The sequence below is a fragment of the Panthera onca genome, chromosome D1, assembly GCF_046562875.1.
Source record: "Panthera onca isolate mPanOnc1 chromosome D1, mPanOnc1 haplotype 2, whole genome shotgun sequence".
Classification (NCBI taxonomy): Eukaryota; Metazoa; Chordata; class Mammalia; order Carnivora; family Felidae; genus Panthera; species Panthera onca.
The window spans coordinates 39,838,421-39,864,227 of record NC_138348.1 but is presented as its reverse complement, the minus strand read 5'-3'; the positions used below and the strand labels follow the sequence as shown (position 1 = coordinate 39,864,227).

Here is a 25,807-nt window from a genome sequence, read left to right as displayed (position 1 = left end):
AAGAATTACAGCTCTCGGGGCACCTGGGTGGCTCAGGCGGTTAAGTGTCCGACTTCAGCTCAGGTCATGATGTCACGGTTTGTGAGTTCGAGCCCCACATCAGGCTCTGTGCTGAAGCTCCGAGCCTGGAGCCTGCTTCGGATTCTGTGTCTCCCTCTCTCTCTGCCCCCCGCCCCCATTCATGCTCTCTCTCTCTCTCTCTCTTTCTCTCTCAAAAATAAATAAACATTGAAAAATTAATAAAGAAGAATTATAGCTCCCACTTATAGACTGTTAACTGTGTGTGATGCATGGTGCTAAGTGCTTTTTATATACACCTCATCTCATTCTCACCAACTACTCTATGAGGTGAAATCCATTTTAAAGATGAGGAAACTGAGGCGATCACTGAGGTGATGTGAGCTGGCGGGTGCTGGCTCTTGAGAGCCAACTGTACCTGTCTCTTCCTAGTTCTGTAGTCAGCGAGTGCACGTCGCTCGCTGAAATCAGCCACCGTGGCTGTATTTATACCACAGAATTGGCGAATGCTGCAAATCGAGGCTTTCCTCCATCTCCTGCACCCTCTTCCCCAGAAGATCCAAGTTATCAGCACACTCCTTGGCTTCGTATAAGCGAAGCAGCTTGCTCAGGGGCACACAGCAGGGATGTGAGAGAGCTTGGACGTATACCCACGGGCGTCTGACTTCAAAGCCTGAGCTCTTAGCCATCACCCTGTGCTGCCAGTCACCAAAGCCAGGTTTTCGGGGACTCATTCCCCCTGTGGATGGTGGTGGCGGTACAGAGAAAGCAGCTTCCTTGGGTCTGATTATGTAGGATGGTGGCAGGGTGTGAGACGCCCACGTGCCGAGAACCCACACCCGGTTGAGGGGGAAGGTGCCCCCAGGGCGTTTCCCAGACGTCACAGGACGTCTTGTGCTCTTAAGTCTTCCGAACACACTCAAACTCAGGGCCTTTGTGGCTGTGCCCACGGCCTTAAATGCTTTTCCACAGGGAAACACAGAGCTTGCTCCCTCACCTCCCTCTTGTCTGTGCTCTTCCTCGAGCAACCCATCCAAAATGGCAGCGCGTCGGTCTCTATTCACACCCTGGCATTTATGTTCGTAGTACTTATTGTTGCCTATCTTCGTGGCACACGTGCCTTTGCTTTTCAAAGTTTTCCTCTCCGGGGGGACGTAAGCTCCACGCAAGTTAGAACCGTGTCGCGCTCACGTTGTAGCTTCAGAGTGTAGACTAGGGCAGGCTCGGATGGATGAAGTGCTCAGTCTCAGCTGTTGCTCAATCCTACCTGCTGCCTTTCTTAGATTTGCCTTAGGTGGTCGACTGCCAGCCTAGATATTCACTTGTGAAGGCAAAGGGCCTTCTCCTTGGCTCTCTGACTTCACTGGCCCTTCAAAGACTACAGCTGCCTTCTGTCTACCCTGGAGCTGCTTCTTTCATCTTCTTCTCCCCCCCCCCCACCCACCCCCCCCCCCGCCCCCCGACCTGCCCAATAGGCCAACAGTCACATCTATCATTGCTGATTTGCTGACAAATAATTATTACACATTTTTAAAAGGAACTTTTGACTCCAAGAACTAATGGCATTCCCACCTTAGAAGGTAAATGTGGCTATGCCATTGACACTGGCTATTTAAGGAGGATGGTTGGGGCTGATTGAACATGACCTTTGAGAAGAGAATGTGAAAGGACTCAGGTAACAGCCCACAATGGGAGTGGCTGCAGGGACCCTGGGCTGAGCGTCTTTTCACTCATTCTGACCTGCAGGGTCACAGTGAAGCTCTTTCTCACATTGCCTGGGTCACGTCTGGCAGTAAATACATAAACTCTCTCTCTGTCTGTCTGTCTGTCTGTCTCTCTCTCTCTCTGTCTCTCTCACACACACACACACACACACCCATCCCTTCCTTTCTTATTTCAAAAATCTTACATGTTTACTGTAGAAAATTTAGAATATATGGACAGGGTAAAAGGATAGCTAAAAGTTACTTTTAATGATACCTCTGAGGTAAGCGTTGTGACTATTTTGGTCAGTTTTGCTTTTCTAGTCTTCTTTCCCAACTGATTAACATCTGTGTTTTTTCTGACCTACAGTTTAAACAACTTCATCCCTCGTGGACATCCCTCCAAGCTACACACCGTCGCTTTTACTAGCTAGAGAGTATTTAGTTGTATGCAGGTAATTTATTTCACCCATCCCCGACTGTTGGGCAGAGAGGCTGTTTCCAACTCTAGATTGTTAATACTGGGATAGACTTTCTCATTGGTATTTCTTGGAACAGATAGTGATTATTCTCATAGTCATTAATGTCAATTATTGCAAATTCAATCTATGGACTGAATGTGTGTGCCCCCCTCCGCCCCCTCCCCCCAACTCATGCGTTGAAGCCATAATCCCCAACGTATTAGGAAGTGAGGCCTTTGGAGATGATTAGGTTCAGATAAGGTCATGAGGGGGGAGCCCCATGTTAGCATTAGTGTCCTTATAAGGGGATGGAGGGACCAGAGCTTGCTCTCTCCGCCATGTGAGGATTCAGTGGGAAAACAGCCATCCATCAACCAAGAGGAGAGCCCTCGCCAAGAACCCCACCGTGCTGGCACGCAGGCTCCAGAACTGTGGGAAATAAATGTCTGATATTTATGCTACCCAGCCTCTCCTGTTGTTATAGAAGCTGCTTCACTGAATCCTCCACATATCCTTACAACAGTGGTGTCTATATGGCAACCATGATTTTGCCTCTGGACCTTTGCATGTTCTGCTCCCTCTACTTGGCTAACCCTTTCCAAGCTTCTTCACCTGATTATCATAGGATCTTCCTGCTGCCCCAAGTCATACATTTCCTTACATTTGAATATTTAAAAAGATGATGAATCTAACAGCCAGCGTGTGGATTTGTGGTGGTAGTGAGTTGTAGACATAATCCCTCTTCACTCTTTAAGGCACAGCTTAGCCCAGGCAGTAATTCCTGGGTTGTCCCAACCCATGGGCTAACCTCTCTTTCTACTACTACTCACACTGCATTGCCGTTGCCCGCTTGTTTGTCTCCTCCTGATTCAGGACCTTCCTGAGAACAGCAAACATGTATTTTTTTGTTCCTGTATACCCAGCTCCTAGCAGCTCAGTAGCTGGGCCCCGGGACAGGTGCCGAGGGCAGGGGTTGGTGGGGAGCAGGTCTCATTGTCTCCTTTCTCCCCCGCTGAATAGGTAAATGGACTTATTTCCTCATTCCAGGCCCATGGAGAGAGAGCTCCTTCTCAGAGCTCTTTGTGGGTAGGTCAGAGCATTTCACCTGCCCCGCCTTTGAGGGGCCATTTCAGACCATGGTGGATGTATTTATTTGCTCTGAGCAAGAGTGGGGAGAAAGCTTGGCAGAGGGAAGTTTTGGTAATTTGTGTCCACATGGCTGTAGAGAGCTTCCAAGAAACCAGTTACCAGCACAGCAGCTGTTTTCACAGTGCCTCGCAATGACAGGGGAAATGCTTGAGTTTCGGCTTTACAAAAAGGCCTGCTGAAGATATCACCTTTCCCCTGCTGGACCTGCCACCAGCCCCAGACAGTGACTGTGAATGAAGTTGGCCATTTGAGCTTTTCAGTGTCCTCTCCTCCCACTTTCTCCCCTCCCCACTCTCCCTCCTGGGTCTTTCTCTTTGTTCTGAGGTCATCTTCCCTTAATCTGCCTCCGGGTGACTTTTTTTCTTGTTTTTTATTGCTTAACTCTAACTCCAGATAGAATATAGTACCTGTTGTATGGGAATATGCCCTGCCCACAGCTAAGAGATAGAGGATGTCCCTTTCCAGCTGGGAAGGTGGGAGAAGGCTTCAGGCAGGAGGCAGCTGATTCTTGAAGGATGGGTAGGATTCAAATAGCTAAAGAAGTGGTACAGGAAGGGGAAACGTCATTCCAAGCTCAGGCAGGAGTAAGTTATGGTCAGGAAGGTGAGGACCGAGGCTGAAGGAAGCATTCGTGTATAATGTTCACAAAGTGCATGTGTGGGTAAACCAGATGTCCCCCAAGTCCTTGGTTCTGCTCACGGATTGGTGTGGGCTCTCCTCACTTTACTCCTATGACAACCCAGCCTCTAAACTCAGTACCTCTCCAAACTCAAGCCTAAGGAATCCATGATCATAAAGCCATTGGTACCCAGTATAGAGTTCAATGCATATGTTGTAGAAGAGATGCGGGAATGGGCTTACATTTTAGACTTCACCACAAAGAACTGGAAATATCCATTAGATATTTCTGTTCCCCCCAAACTCCCTACTCACACCATGGTGTGGAGGGGTGTTGCTCCCTCCTTCCCCCAGTCTCCGTCTTACTGGCCCTTTTTATCTTCTCGATTCTTGCTTATGAACTTCACCTTTCTCACACTTCATCAGCCAACTCTTACCACCCAACTTATATACTACCGATGTATCCTGTTAGTCAACAGAGCCCCTCAGTTTCTTGATCTTAGCACTTGGAAGCCACCATCCTGCAAGGAGATTTATTTGGCTCAATTTTCCAAGCAAATATAATGCCTTCAAGCCCCAGAGAAATTCTGTGGCTGATACAGTCTCCTTCTTGTTACATGCACATTTTCTCCTTCAACCTCCTACAACTACCCTTCTGTTATCTTCATGGTATACATAAGACAACTGAAAAAAAAAGAGAAATTAATTGCTTTGCCCAAAGTCACACAGCAGCCAACAAGGCAAAGGTGAGACCTGAACACTGTCACTTTTTAAATGTATAACAGCTGCCTCTTCTACAGGGAATGTGAGGAAGGTGACTTGGATGGGAGCAGGGTTAGACAGGTAGATTGGGACCTGTGCTAGGTTCCAGGGTTGCCATTAAAAAAAAAAAAATACCACGCCAGGGTGTCTTCAAACAATAGATGTGTTCGCTCATCATTTTGGGGCTCGGAGTCCAAAATCAAGGCATTACTGAGGTTGGTTCCTTCTAGAGGGTTCCTCCAGGTTCCTTCCTTCTGAAGGAGAATCTGCTTTCTGCCTCTCTCCCGGCTGCTGGTGGTTGCCAGCGATTCTTGGCATATAGACGCAGAGTTCTGATCTCTGTCCTCGTTTTCGCATGGCATTCTCTTCTCTGTGTGTCGCTGTGTCTTCACATGGCCTTGTTATGAGGACACCAGTCACTGGATTTAGAGCCCACCCTAGTCCATTGCGAACTCATGTCAACTAATTACACCTGCAAAGACCATATTTTCAAATAAGGTCACATTCTGAGATTTCAGGTGGATATGACGCTTTGATGAGACACCATTCAACCCAGTATAGGACTGGTTCACAAAGGTCCTGGAAGGTGATGCTGAGAAATGCAGATGGTGGGCAAGGAACAATCATGAAGGGTTTGTGAGGAGGAGGATGGCAGGATCCGACCGAAAATCCCTCGCCCGGTTCCGTGTGATTTCCTTATCGTCACAGCTCCTTGTGCCTTGTTGCTTTATTAAGGACTTGAACTGGGTGGGCTTCCGCCAGCAGGTGAATGCTTTCTGAGAGTGGCAGCCTTTCCTTTCTCTTGGAAACTTTGCACTTTTGGAGACGTTTTGCGCCTGCCTCCGTCGTGCCTTGGGCTAATCACTATGCCGCTTGAAACTATTTAAAGCCTGATGCATTAGTCACAACAAATCTGCTCCCGCTGGGAGTTGAAAAGACTGAACAGGGCGCCAGCTTCTTTTGGGTAAGTGCGGTTTGTTTTCCCCCTCACGTCATTTGCACCCAACCCCTTGGATTCCTTGGACTGATTCAGGCACAGAGTGCCTTTCCTGAGTTGTCCCTGATGCAGGGAGAGCTGCCAAAGGCTAGTCGGGGCACCTTGGAAAGGGCAGACGAGGGCCAGGGGCTGAGGCAGGGCAGGGAGTGAGAGCAGGAGGGGCCGCTAGGCTTGCCTGATCCGCAGGAAAGACCCTGACGCTCAGCGGACACACCGTGCCAGCTGGAAGCAGTTGAAAAAGCCTGGGGTGACCTTGTCAGTGCCCTGCTCTGACCCACCCCCAGAAATGCTGGGCTATGTTGATGTGCCTTGAAGCTGGGAGAGCACTAGAACTTTGGCCCTGCTCTAGTGGCAGAAGCCACAGTCCCCATCTGCCTTTGTGGCTTTGCCAAACCCTCAACCCGCCTGCAAGGGAGCCGGCTTGGGAGAGACACGGTTGGCCTCAGTGAGCGCGCAGAGGCCCAGGGCTTCTATTTATGTTGAGCAAGAATATGCAAAGAGCATGGCAGGCTTTCCCCAGCCTGGGCCTGACCACGTGTTCAGATTCCAGGGCTGTAGGTCAGGCGAGGAAGCAAGCACGGCGTGGGGCTAGGAAGAGAGTTTTGGGGTCCTGAATCGGAGGCTTTCTGTCCTCTGCTCTGGCTAGCTGTATGATCTCGGGCAAGCTGTCCTGAGCCTCAGGTTTTTCAGCTGTAAAATAGAGCGGGTAGGTAATTCCTGGCCCTCGGAGGGTTTTAGAGGCATGAATGAGAGGATTTACATACATGTGCTTTGCAGGCTGTATCGTGTGCAATGGGAGAGTGGGACAGAGGGTATGCGTTCTTGTATCTGCTACGCAGTAATAGCTTACATTTATCGAGGGTGTGATACGTGCTACAGGTTCCTCTGAGTACTTCTCGTGGATCGTTTAATGTAATACGTACAATCGCCCTGGGAGTTAGTACTGTTATTATGTCTCTTTTACCGACGAGGAAACTGTGGCCGAGAGAAGTTAAATAATTTGCTGAAGGCCCAAAAGCTAATTAGCTGTGAGGGTCCAGTTCAGACTCTGGGGCCTGCAGGCCTCACTGCCAGTCTATACCGCCTCTCTCCCATGCCCAAAGAATGAATTTAAAGCTTCCAGTTAGTGGGACCTCGTCTTGACAAACCCTGAAAATATGTCATCTCTCACCCTCACAGAAGCCTTGTGAGACAAAATTATCTCCTCCACCTTATGAGTGAGGAATCTGTACACGTTAGTTCCCTCCATTTATTGGGCACCTACTACTCCATCCAAGGCGGTGGGGACACAACCATGAACAAGATGAGGGGGTTCTTGCCTTCATAGACCTTATATTTTAGTGCCAGGGAGACAGGCAGTGAAATGCATGAAGAAAATCATTTCAAACCATGGTGAGGGTGATGAAAATAAAACCGAGTGAAGCGACAGAGGGAAGGGAGGCCAGGGAAGGCCTCTCTGAGGGGGGGACGTTGGAGCTGAGACCAGAAAGGTAGTGAGATGTGTGAGGAGGGGCTTTCTCAGGTGGAGGAACAGTGGGGGTCTGAGGAATAGAGAGGGGGCTGTAGCAGCTGGAGGAGGGGAGCCCGGGGAGTGAGAGGAAGCATGGATCAGGCCACGGGAGCAGGAGGCAGTGGCCACGGCAGAAAGTGAGGTGACTATCAAAGGAGGCAGTGAGGGCCAGGGACCTTCTCTCACTGACGTCAGTTTCTTGGCATTGTCGGCCATGTGTCCAGTGAGGGATGATGGGATGATGGCTGAGGAAAGGCCCAGGCCCGGGCAGGTGGGCAGCATCCTTGGTGGATGGGCTGTGGCTTGCAGCCTGTGGAACCCTCTTCCATTTTGCTGCAGGGCAAACGGACAGCGGGTCTGAGGGCTTAGGGGTTCCCTCCACAGCTACACAGGCTGGTCGTCATAGTCCCATGAATCCAGGAATTGGCGTGGCTGTGACTAAACAGCTGGCTGCCGAACTGGGAGTGAGACCTTCCCAGCGGGGCAGAGCAGTTTCTTTCTTTCTTTTTTTTTTAAGTTTGAGAGAGACAGCATGGGGGAGGGACAGAAAGAGAGAGAGAGAGAGAGAGAGAGAGAGAGAGAGAGAGAGAGAGAATGAATCCCAAGCAGGCTCTGTGCTGTCAGCGCAGAGCCCCACATGGGGCTTGAACCCACAAACCATGATATCATGACCTGAGCCGCAATTGGACACTTGACTGACTGGGCCACTCAGGCACCCTGGCAGAACAGCTTTCTTCCGCCCACCTTCTCACACTCTCCTGCCCGGGAGAGTGTTGATCTTATTTAATAACCTCCTCTGGGGATTCTGCAGGAACCTGTCTATGGAGAATTGCAGGTGTATGTTCTAAAGAGCCTAATAAGATTTTTCCCCCCTTGAGAGGAAGGAGATGCTTTGTGTGATAGGTCAGAATGAGATCCTGAACTTTGGACCGGAAGACACTCGAGACAGTCCTGCCCAGCACTCTCACTGATGACAAGAGACTAAGGCTCGGGTGGTACTTAACCCAGCGTTACAAAAAATAGTTGGTGAAAGGCTTTCTGGGAAAGAGAAAAAGCTGACCAAATACACTTTTCCTGGCTTAGTAAATGGAATGAATTGATCCTTCCACTGAACAGAGGCTAGCAGCAGATGAGAGTGGAGCTTCTGGTGTCCAGTGAGGGGCTGGTCCCCCATGCAGGACTCATGGGTGGGCGGTTCTTGGGCAAGTCCCTTAATGTCTGATTCTTCAGCTTCCTGGTCCGTAAAATAGAGACAATAATAGACAGTCACCTAAAGGGGTTTTTATGGAAACTGAATAAAATAACATAACCTATATCAAGGGCTCATCGCGCAGTGAGTGTTCAATAAAAGATTACTGCTATTACCATTTGGGGGTGCAGATCAGCAGTGATGGAGAGCATATGAAAATGCTCAGGAAGGGCAAGCCCACCTACAGATGACATTGCTGTGACCTTGAGCTGAGGCTGCCAAAACATCCCTCAGAGTGAATTTTTATCCATTCCCCCCCCAAAAGTTTATCTTTCCATTTGCCTCTATTTCCTGAAAGGCAACATCTAAGAGAAAAATATCCCCTAGTCTATCCCAGCATCTGAATTAGAGTTTTAGAACAGTTTGGTCTCTATTCCACAAGCCGCCCCAGCTCATCTGCCAGCGTGTGAGCCTAGACACTGTTGCTGTGACAGGCAGGTGGAAGAGAGGTACCTAGCCTCACCCAGCGGTTGTGGGATCCCATCTTTTGTCCCAACTCAACTCAACCCCAGGACAACACAGAAGATTTGTAGGATGACAGCTCATCTTCTCCTACAGGTACCATGTTATGATTTCAGGTGAAATCATCACTGGACAGTGATGTCTGTGATTAGTCATTTCCCTTCTGGCTTGGGGAGGAGACCGCAGGCATGTGGAAGGGACCAGAAGCCCCATGCGCACAGCCAGTGACTCACAGGCCCTAAGAACTGACCACTCATGGTGACTCGGCATTGACTCGACCCTCGGCATTGACTCTGCAGGGGCCTGGCTGGGCCTCACCACGTCCTGTTTCTTTCCCCTCTGCTGAATGCAGTCCCCATCTTCATGTTAGGAAACATCTTGTCGAAAACAAAATTAGAAGAACAAGAGAGAAGAATCAAGAGCCCTTTCCAAGAAGGAATTTAGCTGGGAGAACTGAATCCTTTAGCTGGGAGGACTGAATCCTGTCTAATACCCTGGGTTAAAAAGAACCAGCTATGAACTACAAATGCAGTTGACTTTGGCCCTGAGATCTGTAGGGAAAACCAGAAAAAGAAATAGTAACGAATCAGCAGCATAAGTGATATTTGCTTGTGAGCTCTTCTAGCCGTGTGCGTGAATAAGGAATTCTGTCCCAGGGTCCTATAGAGTTTGCTTTGTGCCCCAAAGTGTGGAGTTTGGAAAAATACCAGCCCTGGCAGTTCTTCTGCTTTGGGGAATAAAAGGAAACTCCCATGAGAATCCTGTTTCTTGGAAAACCGTTACTCACCTGAGCCCTGTGTTCAGACGGAGGTTCAGAGTGAGTCTGAAAGGGCTCGTGGGGAATCTGAGCACAGGGGCCGCTCAGTCTGTGCCCAGGCCCAGAGCCAAGGACGTCTATGTTGCCCAGGGAGAAGGCACTCGGGGGGACCTTGGGACTCTGGGGAGTCATTTACTCATTCATCTTCTTTTTACTGAGGACCTGCTGTGCACCAGGCACTGTGCTAGGCACGATATAACAAGAATAGCAAGGTTTCTGTCATCATGGAATTTACCTTCTCGTGGGGAGATACAGACAAAACACAAGTAGGCAAGTGCATTAATATGTTTACTTCAGAGAGTGGCGAGTGCTGTGCAGACGGGAAAGCAGGGTGACATGTTCACGAGCAACTGGGGGTGATGTTAGACCATGTTAGAGCTGAACGACCAGCCGTGGGAAGACCAGGGGAGCCTGCCTGATCCAGGTAGTGGAATCACCAACACAGAGGCTCCGAGTGGGGACAGCTGTGGCTCCTGCAATGTGTATAACAATGGCCAGTGTCACTGGAGCCTCGAGAATCAGTGGCTCCTTTTCAGATTGATACGTGGCGTGCTAAATCATCCCACTGCAGTGTCCACTTGGATAGCCATCTCCTGGAGGCAGGGTGGGAAGGAGGGTCTAGAACTCCTTTGGAGACGAGCAGGAATGATTGGTTAGAGGACTAATCCTTCCCTCCTCCTCACCTCCACAGTTAACCCACCATCAAGTCTGTGGGCTCACGCTCCCCGTTTTCTCTTAGGAAGTCCACTTCTCATCATGCCCACCACTTTCACCCTGATTCAAACCACCCAGCATCTCTCCCCAGGTCTACTGGAAAGGCCTCTGAAACTGGTTTCTCATGCATGGTCTTGCCTGTCCCTGGTCTACTCTCCACACTGTGGTCAGAATGATCTTTTAAAACCTCAGATCTAGGGGCATCAGGCTGGGTCAGTCCAGGAGCATGCGACTCTTGATCTCGGGGTTGTGAGTTCAGGCCCCGCATTGGGTATAGAGATTACTTGAAAGTAAAATCTTTAAAAATAAATAAATAAAACAGTAAAAAGACCCTTTCAGAGCTAATCATGCCCCATACACTTCACAGTACTTTTCCATGACTCCCCATTGCTGGGTCAGGATTCGGACCCAAGTCCCCACAATGACATGCAAGGCTTTGTCTATACAGAGCCCTTATTTCTTCTCTAGCCTGTTTCCAGCCATTTGTGGCTCCACTTTCTGTTCTGGCTACGCAGGCTTTCTTCCAGTTCCTCCAAAACGCTGTACTAGTTTTGGCCTCAGGGCCTTTGCACAAGACTCAATGGCTCCTAATCTCTTCTCCTTCCATGCACCCTGGCCTTAGCAACTTCTACTCAGGCTTCAGCATATCTGTTACTTCAGCAGGGATGTCTTCCTTGCTCTTCACCATGGTGATATTACACTGGGTCTTTGCTTCCATGTTCCCAGTAGTGCTTCATAATTGTTATCCTAACTCTCAACACACGTATATTTGCTTGCAATGGCTCTTTCCTGCCTTAGTCCATAAGCTCCAGAAGGGTGGGAACCATGCCTGTCTTGTCCATTACTGTGTCCTCAGCACTTAGAAAGCGTCTGGTGCACAGTAGACACTCGATCTGTATTTGCTGAGGCAGGGAAGGAATGAGTGCTCGCAAAGACCTTGACTCTTAAATGTTCCACTTGAATGTGCTACTTGCTTTCAACAAAATGAAATAACAGGAGACTGTCTGTATTTTCTGTTCCTTTTCTCTACCCTATAGAGATGGTGATTGATATCTGGAGTTCAAGAATAAGCATAGTGAGCAGGAATTCTGGCAGATGAACAACCTGCTTAGGAAGTCTGTTCTTGCCTTCGACTATCAGAACAGGGTTATTTTCTTTGGCCCCAAAAAGTCTAAGACTGTGTGTACTCAGGGAAACGGTATAGACCCACAGTGTGGAGCCAGGGCCAGGGGTGAGACTCAAATAATAATCAAGTGGAAGAGGGTTGTGTGAAGCCTGGTGGGGGACATTGCCTTTCTCAGCGGCCGAGGAATTGGAACATTCCCCCTTGTGTCAATGTGGAAGTGAATGAATTAAGTTCCGTTTTATGCCGTGCCTGGAAAAATACCAATGCTATACTCGCGTAGTTTCTGAAAGCAAACCCCAAATGCCACTCAGTCTCGGCTCTATGAGAGTCTGTTACAGAGGAAAAGAGTCAACATTCACTCACAGATTATGGGAAATACCACTGAAGTGGAAAAAGATTATGGCCGTGGATTTTTACTTTTTTGAGGTTATGTACCCCTTTGCAACTCTGACAGAAGCAATGGACCCTTGCTCCCCTTCATGTCCCTGACCCTCTGCAAAATATATGTCCATATAACAACATCCTCTCATCCATGGAGACCCCTGGAGGGCCATAGCCTCAGGTTAGAAATTCCAGTTACTGGGTCTGGTTGGAAAGTGAGCAGAAATAAGCTAGTAAGAAATGACGTGGAAGGACAAGTTACACAATGTTTGGTCCAAAGAATAAAACAGAAGCACTGTGTAATTAGATAGTTCTTTGCAAGTTGGTTGGCACAGGGTGGCCATGTGCATCAGAGCAAAGTAAGGCAGACCTCTAGGGTCTGAGGGGAAGCTACTCCGAGTGTTTCCCCAGATTTAGCCAACCATGGTGATCCCTTGACCAAAATCCGCCATGAGGCCAGGATCTTAGTCTGTCACGTTCAGCACTGGTCCTCAGTGTCTCACTCCAGTGCTTGGCACTTAGTAGGGGCTCAATAGATACTTGTTGAGGGGCGCCTGGGTGGCTCAGTCGGTTAAGTGGCTGACTTCGGCTCAGGTCATGATCTCACGGTCCGTGAGTTCAAGCCCCGCGTCGGGCTCTGTGCTGACAGCTCAGAGCCTGGAGCCCGTTTCAGATTCTGTGTCTCCCTCTCTCTCTGACCCTCCCCTGCTCATGCTCTGTCTCTCTCTGTCTCAAAAATAAATAAACGTTAAAAAAAAAAATTAAAAAAAAATAGATACTTGTTGAATGAATGAATCCATGAGACTATCCTGGGTTGCCTCACTTCACTCTGGCTTCCTCTCCTTAATTTTGTTCTGGATTTATCAGATTTTAGTTTTTCTTTAGTTGTTCAAGAAATGTTTGTTGAGGTCGGTGATGTGGTGGCATGTGTTAGTCGAATTCAAAGTTGAAGTCAATTCTAAAATTACACTAAACTCTTGGGTGGGGAAAAAAAAAGCGGTATTTGTTAGAGCCTTCTGGTGGGCCATACTTGTTCTCTAAGCACAGAGTGACATGAGATTGAAGAGCTTCTGCTCTGGGAGTGCTTGGGAGTGACAAGAGCCTCAGTTTCTCCAAATGTAAAATGGGACATAAAATTATGCGGTTAAAACGCTTAGCACAACTCTTAGCACACACCTACATATTGTCTTAATGAATGCCTGCCATTTTTATGATTACCTAACTCCTCTGCTGCACAGTTTATTGGTTCCTTTTGGGTTCTCTTCCCTTACTGAGCTCACAGCTCTGAACCCCAGAAACTGTTGCTAACTATACAGTGGGTCAAGTGCAGCCTTTTAAAAGTCCCAGAATCAGGGGCGCCTGGGTGGCTCAGTCAGACAAGTGTTTGGCTTTGGCTCAGGTCTTGATCTCATGGTTCGTGACTTTGTGCCCCGCGTCAGGCTCTCTGGTGTCAGCACGGAGCCCTCTTCAGATCCTCTGTCTTCTCCTCTCTCTCTCTGCCCCACCCCTACTTACACTCTGTCTCTATCTCAAAATAAATAAATAAACTTTGAAAGAAAAATGTTGAAAAAAGTCCCAGAATCAATCATGGCTACATTTAAGGGCTGTGAACATTACTACTTTCCTCCCTTCCTATTTTTCCACATTTTAAAATTTCAATTAATAAGCACGCGTTACTTCATAATTTAAAAAGTACTGAACGAGAAAAAGGTAGTGTAATAAAAATGTGTTTATCCCATGTTGCTAAATTCAGAGGTAGAAAACAAGAACATTTTATTGTCTCTGGTCCGTAGAATCAATTCCAGGAAACCCGGGGGAACCCAACTTGTCCATTGTGTTGCCCACATAAAAATGCCCAAACACAGGTGCCAAGAAAGGAAGGCTGCATGCCGGAGTAGACAGGGATGTGCTGCTCTGTTCAGTGGTCGTGGGGTTAAGCGCAGGGACCCCTGGCTTCATCTCCCGGCTCTCCCCACTACCCGGCTCTGTGTGCAACTTTGGAAAAACGGCTCAACCGTTTCAGCCTCACTTTCCTCATCAGTAAAGTGGGAGAGACAGATGGAGAGATTCTTGCTTATAGATTGTTGTGGGAATGAATATCAGATACTTCACGCAGCAGAGTAGCTGTTCCATACATTGTTTCCTTTCTGTTTTTCTAATAGCGTCAGTGACACCGTCATCCTTTACGTTACGTGTGTACATTTTGCACACGCGCGTATATACAAATGTGTACATACGTGTCTGCACTGTGATGTTGAATCATCGTCTCAGCCTGATCATGGCCACACTAGAACTCTTGATTTCTCGAACCTGCCCCGCCAGCTGCTCCTCCCTTAGCCTTCTGCACCGACACTCCCCTAGTTGTCCCACCTCAAAACCCGAGTTGTCCTTCGCTCCTCTCCCTCCCTCACATCCCGTATCCAGTGTGGCAACTCTGCTGATGTGCCTCAGAATCAGCCCCTTCTTTCCGCAGCCACTGCCCCCATCCCAGACACAGCCACCGTCCTCGTCCTCTCACTCCCGTGTGAGTATAAAATCTGCCTGCACCCAGTGCCAGACCCCACAGCTGCCTCCCCACGGGGAGCCAGAGTGAGCGCTGACCTGCGCCAGCCTTGGCTTGTGCCACTTCCTTGCTCAGAACTTCCTTGGCTTCCTGTGATGCTGGAAATAAAACCCAGATGGCTTACTGTCCCTCAGATCTCTATATTGGGGAACAAGCAAACCTCTTCGGTACTGGGCCAGGTAGTTAATATTTTATTTTTTTTATTTTTAGTTTAAAAAAATTTTTTTTAATGTTTATTTTTGACAGAGAGAGACAGAGCATGAGCGGGGGAGGGGCAGAGAGAGAGGGAGACACAGAATCGGAAGCAGGCTCCAGGCTCTGAGCTGTCAGCACAGAGCCCGATGTGGGGCTCGAACTCACAAACTGTGAGATCATGACCTGAGCCGAAGTCGGACGCTCAACCCACTGAGCCACCCAGGTGCCCCAAGTTAATATTTTAGATTCTGTGGGTCCCATAGGAGTCTGTCACATCGCCATCATCTTCTTATCCTTCTTTGTCTTCATCATTGTCTCCCTTTTTTCTCCACCTTTGTTTCCTTCTTCTTCTAACCCTTTCAAAGCGTAGTCACTGTTCTTAGCTCATTGGCTGACAGAGTCAGTTTGCAGTAGTTTGCAGACTCTTGCGCTGCGGGCACTGGCCTCAACTTTTCTCTCCAGCTCATCTGCTCTCACCCTCTGCCTTGCTCTCTCTGCTCCAGTCTCAGTGGCGTTCTTGCTGTCCTTGAGCACACTGACCACATTCTGCTCAGGGCTTGTGCGCTCCTGTCCCCCTGCCCCTGGCACTGTTCCCCCAGGTGTGCTACAGGGCTCACTTCCTTTGTTTGAGTCTCTGCCGGCAGGTGCCTCCTTGGAGAAGCCTCTCTGGGCTGCCTGTCTGTAGGGCACGCCTTTCCACCCCCAGGCACATTCTGTCCCTCACCTGGCTCTACCTCTTGTGGTACTTACTATACATTTACTTGCCTATCAGTTCTGCTGCCCTTGTATGTAAATTCCTTGAGGGCAGGCTTTGTCTGTCTTGTTCAGCTGTGTGTCTCCCCAACACCCAGAAAAGAATGGGGGCGCTTGGTGGTCATCCAAGAACATCTGTTGCATGCATGAATAAGTGTAAGGACAATTCTGCTCTGCAGCTAGTTTTCAACCCCTGCAATACCACTCATCTGCAACAAGGCGGCCCTCTTTATAAATTTTCAGCCGTGTTGGTTGTGTCTATTAACAGCACCAAGCTGGGCTCTGAGTGACGGTGAGGACAGTGAGAACCCAATTCCACGTGCTGTCAGGGTCTGCAGGCTGAAGCCAAGTGTGGACATGGGGAGGAGCAGGAGGAGGAGGGAGAGCAAAGCGGGGTCTTGAAGTGAGGGGAACTGTCCAACTCTCAGGAAACTGATGTCATTAGAGCACCCCTGGATGATAAGTGCTCAGTGGAGCCAATGCCTGACATCTCTTGAGGAGGGAGAAAAGCATGTCGTAGAGCCAGAGGAGGAGCATTGAGATCAATTGTCCTTCCCAGGAACACACAGCCAAGACAGCCTGCAAACCACTTAGTGCGGACATTGAAGAGATGGTGCTTATTGGGCCCAGATGGGACACCGTGTAAAAATCTGGTATTTCTGGAGCCACTGAGTAGAGAACATGGCGTCTCCCAGCCCCAGGCACAAGTCTCCTAGAATCTCCTTCTAAGGAAGGGCTTTGGGATTTGCAAACTAGAGGGGTGCATCTGAGGCAGTCAGGTATACCCTTCTCCCACCCCGCACCCCCACCCTGCCTTGCTCCAGTCCAGAAACCTTAGGAGAAACGGGTTTGGATCTGTGTCCTTGCAGAAGAGAGCCTGGGCCCCTTCCTGAGGACATTGTAGGCGGCTACTCAGGAGATGCGCGGCATGGGGCGTCCCATGGAGGTCTCCAGGACGACTGGGTACTGTGCACTTTCGAGTTCTGGCTCAGGGTCAGACAGTGAGCCTTGGGTTGGACGGCGAGCCTGGCTGTAAACTTGAACGCCGGGCAGGGACCAGATAAGTCCTGGCCTAGAAACCAGGTCAGGGAGTGAAATCTGTTCCTTGGATGCCCCTTAGGATAGAAACCGGGAGGCATGGGATAAGGGAGCCTGTGTGGTGTCCAGATTGGGGATTTTAGGTCCAAGATCACACGTCTAGCTCTTGATTTTAGAAAATAAGACAGCTGTAGAACATGAGGGAAAATGCAGTAATAGTATAAATCAAACTGTCCCTCATAGCCACACCCCAGGAGCCCAAGGCAGGAGATCAGATGGTCTGGGATCTGGTGATGGGTCTGCTGTGTGACCTTGGACTAGTCACTTGACCTTTCTGGGCTTCAGTGTTTTCACATATACAATGGTAATGATAAATCTTAATGTTCTCGTCTCATGAGTTGTTAGGCTCGAACAAGAGAATGAAGTCTTTGTAAAGTTAGAAAGGCTCTAGTCATGCATCACTTGCTCCCTAACCCAGTTGTATAAAGCAGTGTACCAATAGGAACAATAAGCATCCAGTGAGCACGGACCGTGTGTCAGCTACCATGCCCGCTGTTCATATGCATGTTTCACGTGGGCCTCACCGTTGAGAGACAGGCACGGTTATCATTTCCACGAGCAGATGAGATCACAAGACACAAAGAAGTTAAACAACGTGCCCCAGGTCACACAGCAAGCCGAGGTAGACCAGACTCTGAATTCAAGCAGTTTGTCTCCAGAGTAGGCACTGGGAGCTTGCATTGGGAGCTTGAGGGCCTGTAGCCAGATCTCCAGGCTCCCAACCCAGCCCCCGCCTTGGCTTCCTCGGGGAAGATAACCACAAGTCCGTCCAGTGAAAACAGACCCATCACTATCTCTTCCCTGCAGACTGGTTGATCACTGCCAACCGCAGAGAGGCTGCGGGGCCTTGACACGGCCTGATGTTTACCACCTCCGAGAGCCAAGGGTTCCAATGGGGCTGGTGGACCCCTGCCAATCCTGGGAAGGCGGAGGAGATGCCAGGGAGCAGGGGCTCCTCCGGGTTACGCAGAGCAGGCACATAGGGGGGATCTTCCCCATCCAGGATGGGCCTCCCTCACTGCACATTGGGTGGGCACATTGGGAGGAGAACATTTCCTAGAGAAAGCAGAGGCAGGGAGGCAATCTCTGAAGGACAGGCTGCCATTTTCCATGCCTTGATCAGGTAGAAGAGAAGGAAAGGCGGTCAGCGCCCCCTCCTCGTGCCCTCTTTTGGGACAGCGTGGCCAGGCCGGCTGCTGTTGGCTCGGCTTGCCGGAAGAAACTATTCCATTAAGTGGAGTGTGCTGAGTTTGGCCAACGGAAAGTGGCAGATGAGGGCTCGTGGGGATTCCTCTCTGAGAATAATACCTCAGGAGCCTTTTCGGATGGACCGGGACAGTGAAAGGACACGAAAACAGGTAGAAGAGGAAGTCTTGAAAGAGCCAAGGCCTTGGGCCTGATAAGAGAAGATCGGACAAGCATGGGCCCTGTCAAATATTTGAAGGGCTGCCCTGAGGCAGTCTAGTTCAGACTGAGTTCGGTGGGGTGGGGGAAGGAATGGCAGGGAACAGTTCGAGGAAACATGCAGAAATTTCCACAGAAGGAAGAACTGCCCTGGGGGCAGTGAGCTGTCCATCACTGCAGGGGTTCGAGCAGAGGCAGGAGCCCCTGTTGGCAGGGGCCTTGCTGAGGTCGGGGTGTGCACACGGGTAGGAAGAGAACTCAGGGATCCTTAAGGCCTGCACAGCCCTCTGTGACCCTGTGGCTGTGCGAACAAGTGGGGTGGGAATGGTGTCGCATATTCAATGCAGGCATGCCTTGTGCTGGCCTCAGGTCTCCCTCCCTGTTCTGTCTTGGTCCCTAGTGACCTGCGACCCCCAGCCCTATTACTTTTTCTTCCTGGAATAACTCCGGGCCCTGCACCCTGCCCTTCTGTGCGCTGCTTGTTGCTGGGGGACGCTAGTGGACAATGGGCCAGATGACTCATTTTGGGGCTTTCTGAAGAGACAGCCTGAGTACAAAGCTCTTTCCTCTGGATCAGTGATTCTCCATCTTTCGCGGGCATCAGAATGAGCTGCAGGCCTTATAAGACGACAACAACAACAACAACAACAACAACAACAACAGCAACAACGAAACACAGACTGCTGGGTCGCACTAGAGTTTCTCTTTCTGCAGGTCTATGGCGGGTGTGGCCTAAGACTTTGCATATGTAACAAATCCCCAGGTATTGCTGACACCGTAAGTGCAGGGACCGCACTGTGCGAACCACTGCTCTAGAAGACCTACAAAGCCTATAACCATCGGTACAAGGCTATAGATTCAGACAAACCCACGTTGGACTTCCACCATGGAATTCTACCGTTTATGAGCTGTGTGATGATAGGTAATTTACCTAACACCTTTGTGCTTCTATTACCCGTTCTGGATACTGGTGATGGTACCGCTTTCAGAGAGTTATTGCGAGGATGAAGATGGTGATGTCGATAAATAGCTTAGTGTCTGGGATGTGCTAAGTATGCAAATACTTGATAAATATTAGCAATTGTATTATCAGAATAAGACAGTGGCTATTTCAGACACTCTGTGTCCACCTCTATAGGACAGTGGTATCGGAGCAAAGGCGCACATCTTCCTCCAACTGGGCACCCCCCCCCCCCCCGCTGATGTAGGACCAATCCCATTGTCATTCCTTACCATCTGCTCCATGCTGGAAGGATGGGGATTCATTATCAGTAAGGCCATCCTTCAAACCTTGGTTTTGTGTCGGGGGCCTGCCACATATTCCGAATGACTGACCTTCAGTGTGACTGCAGGAGCCCGCCTGATAGAAACCAGATTGTGTGTAGGACACAGGGGTGGGGTCATCTGAGTTCTCTGGTCATGTTTCTGTTGGTGCCCCAAGGCCCCCACGGTCCCATCGCTCATATCCTGTGGTCTTTGGACTGGTAGTTATAAGGATAGAAGTGCAGGCTTAAGTCTCCCGCTGCAGGGTCTCAAAATGGAGTGAGAAAAAAATGTAGGGGTGCCTTCAGATGGCCTCGGGCTGCTCTGAACGTTGCCGAAGAGGAGGGCCTGCTGGGAAAATATATGCCAGGTACACCCTTGCGGGGTACCGATCCTGAAGTGTGTTCCTTGGAGCGGTAGCTTGAGAAGTGTTCCACCTGAAGGATTCTGCCGGCAAATACCTTTGGGCAGTGCTCCGTTTCCAAATGGCTGGTTAGAGCTCTGGGCTGCTCACTAGCGTGTTTAAGCTTCCCAGAAGTCCTACAGTTAAGACACATAGTGGTTGAACAGACTGAAATGTTTCCCGTCAATTAGTTTTGGGAAACTAGTTCTAGGAACTTAGTTTTTTTTTTTTTTTTTTTTTTTTTAATTTTTTTTTTTTTTTAACGTTTATTTGAGACAGAGAGAGACAGAGCATGAACGGGGGAGGGGCAGAGAGAGAGGGAGACACAGAATCGGAAGAAGGCTCCAGGCTCTGAGCCATCAGCCCAGAGCCCGATGCGGGGCTTGAACTCACGGACCGCGAGATCGTGACCTGAGCTGAAGTCGGACGCTTAACCGACTGCGCCACCCAGGCGCCCCGGAACTTAGAGTTTTTCAGGGGCCTTCATATGTAGTAGCTCCCCTGATTTTAAGTGGTCAGTACGATCATACCCGTTTCCGTGAAGAAGAGGCTGAGATGTAGATATGTTTACAACTTGCCCCAGGTCACAGAGCTATTTAAAATACTGCCTACTGGGGCACCTGGGTGGCTCAGTCGGTTGAGCATCTGACTCTTGACTGAAGCTCAGGTCATGATCTCTGTCTGGTTCATGGGATCGAGCCCCAAGTCAGGCTCTGCACGGAGCCTGCTTGGGATTCTCTCTCTCTGCCTTTCCCCTCCTCGCATGCATCAAAATACAGAAATCTCTCTCTCCTCAAAATAAACAAAATAACATTAGAAAAAATAATAAAATAGAATACTGCCTACCATTGCGCGATCTGAGGAAGAATTTGTGGATTCAATGGAAGTTTATTTGTAGTGGCAGCAATCATTAAAGCCAAAGAAGGAGAAGCAAAAACCAAAACCAAAACCAAAACCTCCACTAACTGGGAATAGCACCTATTATTTGTAAAAACCCTTTCAGCGAAGTATTTATTTTACTTTTGATCTTAGGCTTACATTATGATTATGATGTCACCACACAGAGAGGTGGAACAGCACAGGTTAAGAACATAGATTCTGTAGCTACACGGTGTTTGAATCCAAGCAGTGTCACTTACTAGCTCTGTGACCTTGGGCAAGTTATTTGACTTTCCTGTGCCTGGTTTCCCCTCTGGGCAATGTAATTTTCACACCTATATCGTATGGTTACTATGATGATTCAATGAGACACTACATGCAGACCTCTCAGAATGGTACGTAGCACATAGAAGATTCACTCCTGAAATCTATTTTATTATTAGCTCTTGGTTGCTGCCATTAATTCTGTTGAAAATAAGAATACGACGCAAAGTCCACTTGTCTTGAGAACCCAGGAAGAGGGTATTTAGAAGGAGCCCGTAGGTCTAAGACTTAATGTGGCCTGCTCATTAAGCAGCTGTGCAACTCTGGACAGCTCATTTAACCTCTCTGTGCCTCAGTGAGTTCTTTGGAAAACGGGATCAGGCCAGCCATCTAGCTTAGATTACAGAATGGTTCTAAGAATAACCACCTGGGTAACTGACAAGAAAGTGCTTTGACAAACATGAAATTAGGTCATTGTGAGTTCTCGAGGTCCACATTTGACCCGAGCATGACCAGGCAGGAAGCTGTGGAAGGGGGCTGGCTGGGAAGAACCCCGCTACTCACTGTGCTCTAGGAGCTGAGAAATGCCCACGAGTGTGGAGGCCATGTGATCAATAGCAGTGGTAATTTCACGGCCGCACAGAAGCCAAAAGTGAGTCATTAGCAGTGCTGAAAGTTTTCCTCTGCTAAACAATGGTGCCCTCATTCTGGGATTTCCCAGGTTGTCCTTGTTGACTTTGGAATAGAGGGTGATTGTGTATACGCACACTGTCTTGGTAGGTGCATCTCAGACATCTGTTTCCTCCTGTTTACCCTCATCTCATGCCCTGCGTACCAGACCCACGGTGCCAGCCCCCTCGGCATTCATCACTGGTAGCCTCTTTTGGCCTGGGGGAAGGAGGAGGCCCTCAGCGGGGTGTGTGTGTGTGTGTGTGTGTGTGTGTGTGTGTGTGAGAAGCAATCTCCTGTGAAATCAGGATGCCTAACAAAAGTGGAATCAATTTACCTGCTGCTGCTTTTGTTCCAAAGGAAAAGCCTCCAGAGCCCCCACTGGGGAATAATATTTAACCGACTTCGAGGGTATCTGTGTCCCTTTCATATCTCTATCATGAAAAGCAATGGCATTTCCTACAACATAAGTATTACTGGGGAGCCGCTGAGTTCCTCAACGGTGCCCAGGAAGTGTGGACCACAGCCCCTTGGGAAAGAAGACTGCCTCGTAAATTGCTGACCTTAATCCCTGGTGACCAGAACCAGCCCAGAATGAAAGGGCTGATCCCACAGGGAAAATAAAATAAACAAAACCACACCACCCTCTCCCCCACCAAACCACAACCACCGAAAACAAAACAAACCAACACAACCCAGTGAGAGTTTGAGGACAACTCCATTCCAGACCGTTCATCTGAATCACTCAGTCGCAAAACCAGAACAGAGGACAAAAATTAGAAACCATTTAACTTTCTTAAGTGCTTTGACAATAGCTATCCATATTTCTGTGGCAGGATTTTTTAAGCTTTTTTTTTTTTTTGCTTGCTTTAAACAGTTCTATTTCACCTTACATGAACCCCTAGCTCAATGGAACGGGCTGGATAAGCCTAAAATGTCTTTAGGCTACCTCCAGAAATGTCTGCAGTCCCCATGCCCGGACATCTCACTGGGGTCAGAGCAGGAGATGTGGCTGCTCAGAGGGTGGGAGAGAGGGAGGAGGGAGGGCTGGCAGTGTGGAGGCCCTTCAAAGGGGGGTCAGAGGTCACCCAGAGATTGCACAATTTCCACCCTTATCTGCCTCATTGAAGGAGTGGGAGGGGAGGGGGCTGGAGGAGGAGCCCCTGGGCCTGGGATGTTGAATAGAGCAAATAAATACCAGGGGCACCTGGCAACCCTGGGATCTGAGGGAAAACTGTGCCTGCTCTTCGGAAGTGTGCTCTAAGTTGCTTGGGACCAGTTTGGCTGCTTTGGAGAAGTCAAAAGCCTCTTACCCCAGAGCTTTAAAGTTAGTCTTTAATTATTTGTCCATTCTTCCTGAAAATTATTTTTTACCCTAAGCTCCTTCTATGTTTGGCAGTGTTTGGGAGGCCATAGAGAAAAATAAGACATAATCCTCGCTCTCCAAAAGCTCTTCTAGCAATATTTAAAAGGAAATGTCCAGTATCCAGGTTCCCAGCAAGCAAGTGAATCTTTAGTGTGGCAAGGTCACCGCGGATTTCGGATTTCTTCCTGAGAGCCTTCCCGAGATGCCATCGTGTCCTGTGTCCAGCCTCCCACAATTCAGTTGGGTTTCTTTTCAGTGCACTTCACACGGCACAGCAGAAGGCGTTCTATAGCGGTGACCTGGATTTTCCTGGACAATTATGGGGGAGGGGACTGGATGATCTTTAAGTCCCCTATAGTCCTGACCTTCTGAATGTATTAATTCTGTTTGGTGTAGTGCCAGCGACAAGCCAAACCCTATTCTGAGTGTTCAAAGGTGAGTGAGTTAGAGTACCTGTTCCTAAGCAATTTGTGAGCCGGTTGTGATAATACTCCCATCAGTACTAACACTTGCAACAGCTAATGAGATGTGCCCACCCCCAACTGCAGAAGGAGACAGACTGTTACAAAGGCTGTTGAGAAGATGGAAACAAAGAGCTGGGGACCACAGAAGAGAGGAGAGAGAGTTCTCCAAGGGGAGGGATCTAAGAGAAGTTCACCAACTGAGTTAACTTTGCTTTGGGTCCTCCCAGATCTACATGATATCATTTGGCAGAGAATGGAAGGAAAAGCACTTCCATGCAGAGGGAACAGCCCGAGCAAAGGTGTGGAGATGTGGCTGTACCCGGCCTCCTCCAGGAGAGTGAGCAGCGTGTTGGAGGGGCCATGGGAGACACTGTACCACTCAGACACTGATCCCCATCCCTGGAAGGAAGAAAGTGAATTGTGGGGGGACCCAGAAAGCCACACATTAAACACTGTTCAGGGAACAAACCGAAGGCAGTGGCATTTAGCATGTGCACTGGGAGATGCCTTTACATAATTCTTTATCTCAAGAAAAAAGTAAAGGGAGGAGGGAGGGAGAGAAATCCTTTGCTAGCCCAGCCCAGCCCAGCCCTTTCGAGGAGGGCCGTATTCATTCATTTGTGGGCTTGTCAGTGTGACATTGTATCTGCCTCCTGAAAGCCATACATCTTACTTTCAAACCCTCCAATCGCTGTGGACCCCCTGCAGACCCCAGTGTTCCCAGTGACCTTTTGGCAGGGGGCTCACTCCCCTCCAAAGCTGGTGGAGGGGAGATGGCCTCTTCTGTGCTTGCCCTCCTTGTCCCAGCTTTCTTCCCCGAGAAGGATTAGTGCTTTGCTTAGATTTGACTCTCAGTTTCTAAAAAGACTGCCTGCTGTGTACTTCCCCAAATCTTTTATTTTCACTTTTATACATCTTCCTCCATATCCGAGATCTCCAGGCCCTCCCAGAAAGGGAAGGGGACTTAGAATAAGCCTTAAGGCCACTTGCAGAGACGTCTGCTCACAGACGGTCTTCATTTTCCCAGGGACGGCATTTCTGAGATTTCCTTTGTTGTACATAGTACGGCAATAGCGTGCACGCTACAGAGATAGGGGGCAGGCAGGCCGTCTCAAGTGATGTTCCTGTTTGGCAGTGTCTGAAGTGACTGGACGGAGCCAGTCACTTACCCTCTCGGAGCCTTTATCTGCAAAATGGGGAAGATGGCTTTTCTGAGCATTGCTGTCATGAGTAAGTGGAAATTGTCCTCTGCCACACTTATGAAACACCTGCTACTATGGCTAGGATTTTCACTGGACAGATGATGCTGAACTCTTCTGTGCTAATTTACTATTCGCTCCTGGTTATTTGGGGAAAAAATAACAGACTCCCTATGTTAAGCTATTAGCTTATTCCCTACCTCAGGGGGTGGCACGCTGCTTGTGGTCTTTCCTTTGCCATCACCATGCCACGTAAGAGCTGACATCTGTCCACAGTCAGCCTCGCGCGTGGGTGGAAAGGCATCAGCCCACATTCGGGGCAGCCTAGAGAGCTCGTTTTGTCTGATGTTCCCCGGGCTGGCCCCTGCAGTGTCTGAACATTTCCCCGTTAGTCACTGCTCTGGCTGAAAGAGTGGAAGATCCCCTGTTAAACTGGAGTGCGTTATCTGGGAAACACATTAAGCCATTAACAGCTGGACACAAATTAGTTTATCAGACAGGGGCTGGCCTTGCAGAATGTAGGAGGGAAAAGGAACTTTATAGTTCTTATAGGTGAGGGAAAGGAGGACTGCGAATGAGCAGGTCTTTGGGACGCCAGGCCTCAAACCGGGCTTTCTGGCCCAAATCTCTTCCCCTCTTCTTCCTGTCTTGAGGAACAAGATAGACACTCCAGCTTTCGTTCTGGAGATAGTTATCACGTGCCTCCCCCAGCTGGGGAGGTGCTAAGAATTCAGAGAAGTAGAAGAGTAGGGAAGACGGACGTGCAAGTAAGCAAATGCTGAGCCATATGGGGCACATCTCTTGGATGCTGAGGATGGAAAGGTCTGGAACAGGACACTGTCAGCAAAGGGCAGATCCAGCCTCTGGGGAGGGGAGGGGGTCAGTGCCACAAAGGGTTGCACAATACTAGGACCTAGGACTCTACCTTGTGGCTACCATGAGAGTACAAGAGAGGTCACGTTCAGGGACCTAGGCTAAGGTGGGGGTCACTGTCTGCAAGGGTGAATGCTGGACTGTCAGGTTCAGGGAATGGGTCGGAAAGCCATGAGCTGAAAAAAGGGGCCAACGGTTAGGAGGAACAAGGACACACTGTAGGACCGACCTTCACAAGCATTCCCATTGCTTTGTCCCATGTGGTCAACACAGGCTGATGTCTTTCCCTTAAATCACCATCAAAGGACTTGGTGGAAGATCACAGAAATAGGAGGAAGGAGAAGAAAGGTGCCAGGAAAGGCAGCTTGGCGCATGATAAATAGCTCTCCAAGATGTAGGAGGTTTTAAGGAGCTGCTTCTGTTTCTGAAATTCTGCAGGGTCCTGAC

General features: G+C 49.2%; 1 protein-coding gene and 1 non-coding gene across 8 annotated transcripts in view; both read left to right on the top strand.

Annotated features, from left to right (window-relative positions):
- NAV2 (neuron navigator 2) overlaps positions 1–25,807 on the top strand; it is a 732,958-nt gene that overhangs the window by 375,635 nt on the left and 331,516 nt on the right. The gene's annotated exons all lie outside the window — the stretch shown is intronic.
- On the top strand, positions 12,875–12,946 carry LOC132662639 (small nucleolar RNA SNORD45). Its single transcript, XR_009602654.1, has one exon. It is a non-coding gene; the product is annotated as a small nucleolar RNA SNORD45 (small nucleolar RNA).